The following is a 6,458-nucleotide window of genomic DNA, read 5'->3' as shown; positions in this document are numbered from 1 at the left end:
TGGTGCCTATTGGTGGGACATGGACTCTTAAATGGGTGCCTGAGGACCTCTCGCTGGAGAAGACTGCCCGAGTCAGGCAAAACTTAGACACAAATGCACCACTGTCAGCAGTTTGTTCACCTCTGCTGTAGAAATGCAACACTCTGCTGAGAGGTACAACCTTTGGGGAAATGGCAACTCAGGAAAGAACCTCAAACTTATAGCTATCCTAGAACATTAGAAGAGCTTGAAATGGTGCCCAATTCTTGAGCTTGTTTTACAGAACAGCAGGTAAAGGAACAACTTGTTTAAAAAACCCTCTGCTGGGCTTCCCTGGTGGCGCAGTGGTTGAGAGTCTGCCTGCCGATTCAGGGGATGCGGGTTCGTGCCCCGGTCCGGGAAGATCCCTACATGCCGTGGAGCGGCTGGGCCCGTGAGCCATGGCCGCTCAGCCTGCGCGTCCGGAGCCTGTGCTCTGCAACGGGAGAGGCCACAACAGTGAGAGGCCCGCGCGCCGCAAAAAAAAAAAAAAAAGATAAAAAACCCTCTGCCTTCACTGAACAAACTCGCTTAAATTAGTTTTTTCAAGTTACATACCCTCCAAGCTTCATGTAGCCTAGATAATATACCATGAGATTCCTCAACTACCCCTATAGATAACACCTCTGACATATGAGTGGCTATAGTAACAGGGACTAAAGCTGTTTTTCAGAAACTTGGAGTCAGCTCTTGTCCAGTTCAAGCTGGCTAAGACTGGTTGGGACCACTGATCCTAAAAGTCGGCCTGTGCAGGTGTCTGACGAATTAACTTTTGACATCAGATGGCCAAAAACTCGAAGCTGAGATCATGCTAAGTGCCTGCATTTTTGAACATGCATCCCATTAAGAAGCCTGTAACTCAGATATGCCTTTGCAAAACACTGATTACCTCACCTTTCCCCAAACTCCTATCACCTTACCCCACACTTAAGACCAACCTGCTTCTTTATCCAATAAAAATCTCAAGCCCCTCACCTTCAGGGAGGTGGATCTGAGATTTGTTTTCCTATCTCCTCACTTGGCTTCCGTGTTAATAAACTCTCTGCTGCAAACTTTAGCCTCTCAGTGTTTGACTTGCTGCCCATTGGGCAAATGAACCTGGTTCATAACAAGTTGTTAATGACAAGCAGGAAGTAATGTGTCATCTGTTGTCCCAGGGATTGCAACAGGAACAATGGACATCACCAGGAGGTATAGTTCTGTTCAACACACAAAAAAACTTTCTAACTGGAGCTGTCCAACAAGCAATTGACCAAGCAGTGCATTTTTTTTTTTTTTTAAGCAGTGCATTTCCTATCCATGATGCCGACTCCATTGTGACAGAGATACTAGAGAGATTGTGTCATAGTAGGAAGTTGCTGTAGATTCATGATACTCAAGGAGAGAAAGGGAAGGCGTATCAGAATCTCCCAGAGGCTCATGTAGTTTGAAAAAGCATGGAGAATGTCACGCTTGATTTTTCTTATATTTAACTGTAAATGTCAAATATCATTAAAGGGTAATATCTGATTTGTGAGCTTAAATAAAGGGGTAGTACCTAAAGTCCCTTCCAAATCACTGTTTTGATTTAGTCAACTTGCCAGTCCCTGGCGGACCTAGTCCCACCACAAAGACATCACATTCTCTAAGGATGCAGGAGGTCCTAATGCCCTAGGGGCTTCTGTGCTGGCCCTGGGCCTGCCCGTCCACGTGCACCGTGCTTTACCCATCCCTCCTTCTGCAGAGTCCCGTCTTTCCACCAGGAACACAGCTCTTTCCCAGTCTCTCTTCCACTCCAACTTGCTCAATGCCCCCACCTTCCCCCAAGAACCGTATTATGTTTCGATCCTATGGTTTTCTGAGGTTCTCATATAACCGAAGCGCCTTCAACCCTGGCTGTAATCAGCGTATTTTGTACCCCTGTGCTAGTTCCCGAACGGCTGACTCATGGAGGTCGGACCACTAGGTTGGACATTTCGTCCTCATCCCCGACACGCACCCCCGCGGAAAAGCCACCAGCCCGCGGGGAGTCTCGAAGGTTGGCTGCAGCCAGGGAAGGGAGAGCGGGGCCGCCTTCCCAAGTCCGGGGCTGTCACGGTCACTACCGATGTACTGGCTACAGAGCGGCCAGCGGGGGTCAGCAGGGAAGGTGAGACCGGCAGAAGGACGTGGATGGAAAAGCCTCACAAACAAGCCTTAGCGACCGGCACCCGCTTCTCCGGCGCCCTCATCCGGCGCCCGCATCCGGGGCCCGCCCTGCCCCCAGCCATCGGACTCCGCCTCCGGAAGTACCACAGAGAAGCGCCGGCCTCCGAGCAGCCTAGAGCAACCCCCGAAAGGCTGTGGTGGCCCCGTGAGCCAGGGTGTCCGCGACCGGACGGCCGACCGGCCCGCCCCTCCGCTTGGTGAGTCCCCGGAAGGCGTTCTGGGGTCGCGATGGGTTGGCCCCTTGTTTAGCCTCCCGGGGAGGAGGAGTCTCCCGTCCCCGGCTGACTGCGGTTCCTGTCCCCAGGGACGCGCGGGGCCGGGGTGCGAGGGCCCGTGTCTCTTCAGTCAGGGTTCGCCCCGACACCCCGCGGACGGAGGGCCCCGCCGTCAGGACCCGGTGACCGTGCCCTGCTGTGAGCTGGGTTTCTGGGGCCCGCTTCGCCCTTTTGGGACCGTGTCTTGACCTAGCAGGGAAGTGGGAGGAGGGCAGCGCCGGGCGAGGCCTTCTGAGAGCCGGGCGCGAGGGCCCTTTCTGAGGGTGTGGAAAGGGGACGGAGCGCTGCCGTGTCCTTGGGTGTGAAGGACAACCAGTCAGAACTGTTAGAGTCGCAGCCCTTCCCTGGCTTACTGTCAGGATTGTGGGAAAGGCCTTCCCACCTAGTCTGACTTATCGAAGGGTCTGATCCCCCAGAGTGGAATTTGGTTATCGGTTAAGGCCATTCAGTAATTCAGAGTGGGCTGACAGAGTGTTTACCAAAAAATTCTTAGGGGCTTGCTTTAAAAAAATTACGAGTAATCGGAACTAGTGTATTTCTCTGGGTGCATACCTGAACCTTGAAAGAAGTTTGTAAATGTCAAGTATTTTCAATTTACACAGAAAATTTTAGGCTATTAAATTGTGTTTCCTTGATTAAAAAAAATTCCACAAATTCTGGATTAGTGGAGTTCAAATAAACTGCATACTTGGACCATATGACTTGGTTCTTAAATATCTGAAAGTGAATAATGTCCATTTTTCTTCCTGCTGTTTATTTTAGGTGGTTAATCATCATTAACTGTTTTCATTGTGTCTACAGTGTGCAAGATAACTTTGCTAAGTCCTGAGAATGTAAAATGGTGGGTTGTTTTAACTTGTTACAATAATTTCTCCTAATCTCACCCTGCAGTGATGGTCATCGTCCTCCAGAACAGGGATGGAGGAAATATCGGCCCAGGAAGCAGCAGGATCTCCAAGGGTCCAGTTTCAGCCTTTGGAGACCCACTCTGAGGGTCTGTCCCCAGAGCCTCAGTTCGTGCAGGACACCGACATGGAACAGGGACTCACTGGGGGTAAGGCAGAGAGAGCACTTCCATCCAGGAGAATGGGAGTGCAGAGGGGCTCCTGGGCCTAGTATGAGAGAGGCCAGGGATTTCAATGAGAGATTGGTCCCTAGAGGGAGGTCTTGAAGGGAGGCACAGACGCGACTCAGTTCAGTCCTGATCTGGGCCCCTCTGTTGAGGTCAGCCTGTCCTTCTTTAATAGGCCGAGTGGTCTTCGCTCACTCTGCTCTGGCTGTTTTTCCTTCATGCAACTTTCACTTCATCCCAGTCACCACATTCAGAATAATTTCTAAGAAATGCTGCTTTTGCCGCACCTCACCGCCCTTGCCTTGCTTTCACTTCCTCTTAGATTTAGGACCTGTCCCTCCCCCTGTTCCCTTAACTTAGTTTCTTCCCTCCTTGACCTTTTGTGCTTTGCCAGCTGCCATTCTGTTGCAACTGCAGTGTTCGTGACTAATGTAATTTTGATCAAAAAAACAACCATCTAATTCCTTGGTTGAGCCCAATGTATACATATCACATATTGACCGTAAAATAACAATGTATACATATCACATATTGACCACAAAATAACATTTTTATGTATTATAGAGAGAGGTTGATCTGTCTTGTACTGCCTTTGTCTTATATGAAGTTTGTATGAGATTACTTGTGCCGATTGCAGTGCCTGAAATAACTTGTGTGTCAGGAACACCAGCTGAGTGCCATGGTGCATAGAGTGCTGTGGAGCATTGTGAGAGTGTGTAAAGGATTACGAGGAAACAGATGACCACTCCTTATTCTTGAGGGCCTTACACACTGGTTGCAGAGACAGTGCTCAGTCTCAAAAGAAAGGCTTAATGAAGTTTACAGAACAGTGTCTGGGAGAGGGTCAAAAGTCTACTAAATAACTGTGGCTCTGGATGAGTCATTGCAAATCTTTATGCTTTGCTTTGCCCATTTGCAAAACAGGTAACAGTGCTTACCCTTCTGTTAGAGGTATGTCATGTCATGGGAATAATGTACAATATGAGATTTCATAATAAAATCCTGTATCACGGGTCTAAGCATGTGTAAGAAGGGCATGCAGGTGCTGAGAAGGTGCAGAACATGGTCAATACCCGATAAACGTTCGTTGGTTTTGCCGTAATGTTGATGTGAGGAAGGGTCCCACTGACTCTCTCTTTTGTAAGGGAGCCCTGGGGAAGGGCTGCTCTCACTCTTGACTCCTTTCTCCTCCCTCAGCTCCACCTGTCCCCCAGGTGCCTGCTCTTCCCCTCGAGGGAAGCCCAGGAGACCAGGCAGCTGCGCTCCTAACAGCCAGGTACCAGGTGAGCTGAGGAACCCTCTGCTTTTCCTCAGGGACTATTGCTGCTGATTGAGTGTGGTCCTTTCCTCATCCCATCCATAAACCTTTCCTGAATTTTATTTTTTTTCAATAGCAGACCCCAGGTTGGGTGCTGATCATCTTCAGAGACCTGGACTTCACAGAAACCACCTTTCCATCTCCCCAATACCACCAGCAAACACTTCCTTTATCCTTGGTGCTGTTATGGGCGCTTATTAGATGTTAAAGGGTTGTGGAACCTATTCCCTAGATTCTACTCTGTTCTCCCTCCTTTCCAACATAAATGCACCCTGCAGACCCTCTGTATCATCTCCTTCATTCTCTGGCCATGATGTTGTGGTGGCCTCCTTCCCCAGAGCAGCCAGGCTGTGTAATTTCAGGAGTTTGTGACATTCGAGGATGTGGCTGTGCACCTTACTCGAGAGGAATGGGGATGCCTGGACCCTGTTCAGAGGGCTCTCTACAGAGAAGTGATGTTAGAGAACTATGGGAACCTGGTCTCACTGGGTAAGGATTGCCTTTCTTATTATTCAGTTTACCACTTAGGATTTCTTTACTTCCTTGTTTTTGAGTAGGTGTGAGGTCTCTGAGTGTGGCTCAGATCCCCGGTCCTAGAACCTCCGATTCCTCCTTCTTTAAGGTCGTCTCTTCTGGGAGTGGGTTTCCTTCGGGGATTTCAGGAGGAGACATTCTACTCCTTAACCTCAGTTAATGTTTCTTGCTTTTGTGGGGCATCTTTTCCCTGTTAGAAAAGGGAAACTTGCTGGTGCTTTGCAAGTTCTCGCTTTCCCTATCTTCCTTTTTTATGAGAGAGACTCTAGGGCCTCCCAACCCACAACCAGACACTTTCCTTCCTGGTAATTCAGTGCCCCTGTATCTGAGAGTTTCCCATTTTTCTCAGAAGAAGAAATGCCTTTTTTTTTTTTAAGATAGGCTAACGTCTTTGTTGAATAATCCCTCACCTCTTAAGATCCCTAAGTTCATCTGCAAGTAGGCAAAATTTGAGAGACTTGATTTCAAGGCATGACTCACTGCGAGTACATTTCAGTGAGTCACCCAGAAGGTAATCCTGCGTAACCTCACCCGCAGAAGTCTCAGACTTAGACCAGTCTCTCCTTTGTCATTTGGATGGTGCAGTTGGTAGCTGAGGTTAGACAACCTGTGGTGTTGTAGAGAAGGATCGGTGGGAGTTGTCGGCATCCCCCTCGGTGTGAGCATTGCTCCTCTTTCTTTTTTTGCCTGTCTCTGCTGCTCTTTTCTTTGTTATGTATGTATGTACTTAATCATGCTTTCTCTTTTCTCTTTCTCTCCCTCTCTCTCTTTTTTTTTAAAACTCTTTTTTGCTTTGCCTGTGCTGGTGGCATCCAGGGTATTGTTTTGTCTCCTTGATTACACTCAGGATTAAAGAGGTCTTCTTAGCTGTGGGGAGGCAGCCTGCCCACTGGGAAGGTTTTTAGTGTGTTTTCCATTCCTGGCTCTTTGATCTTCGTAGGCATACTTCTCCGCCTTCCCACCACCCGGATTCATAGTGTGAATTCCTGCCCGGCCCTGAGTCATACCCAGGCAAGTGCTTTCTCTGGAGAAACACTTGCAGTCCTTTCAGCAG

The 6,458-nt window shown here is 48.9% G+C and overlaps 1 pseudogene across 1 annotated transcript in view; it reads left to right on the top strand.

Annotated features, from left to right (window-relative positions):
* The first annotated feature begins 2,409 nt into the window (after positions 1 to 2,409).
* LOC103081648 (zinc finger protein 3-like) overlaps positions 2,410 to 6,458 on the top strand; it is a 4,746-nt pseudogene continuing 697 nt past the window's right edge. The window contains exons 1-5 of the transcript XR_457124.1: positions 2,410 to 2,618; positions 3,372 to 3,534; positions 4,750 to 4,835; positions 5,233 to 5,359; positions 6,345 to 6,458. The exon at positions 6,345 to 6,458 is cut by the window's right edge and continues 697 nt beyond it. The product of XR_457124.1 is annotated as a zinc finger protein 3-like (transcript). The remainder of the gene's footprint in view (positions 2,619 to 3,371; positions 3,535 to 4,749; positions 4,836 to 5,232; positions 5,360 to 6,344) is intronic.

Source organism: Lipotes vexillifer, unplaced genomic scaffold (genome assembly GCF_000442215.2).
Source record: "Lipotes vexillifer unplaced genomic scaffold, Lipotes_vexillifer_v1.1 scaffold12, whole genome shotgun sequence".
NCBI lineage: Eukaryota > Metazoa > Chordata > Mammalia > Artiodactyla > Lipotidae > Lipotes > Lipotes vexillifer.
The sequence above is the reverse complement of the archived record's forward strand: the minus strand, read 5'-3'. Positions and strand labels throughout refer to the sequence as shown.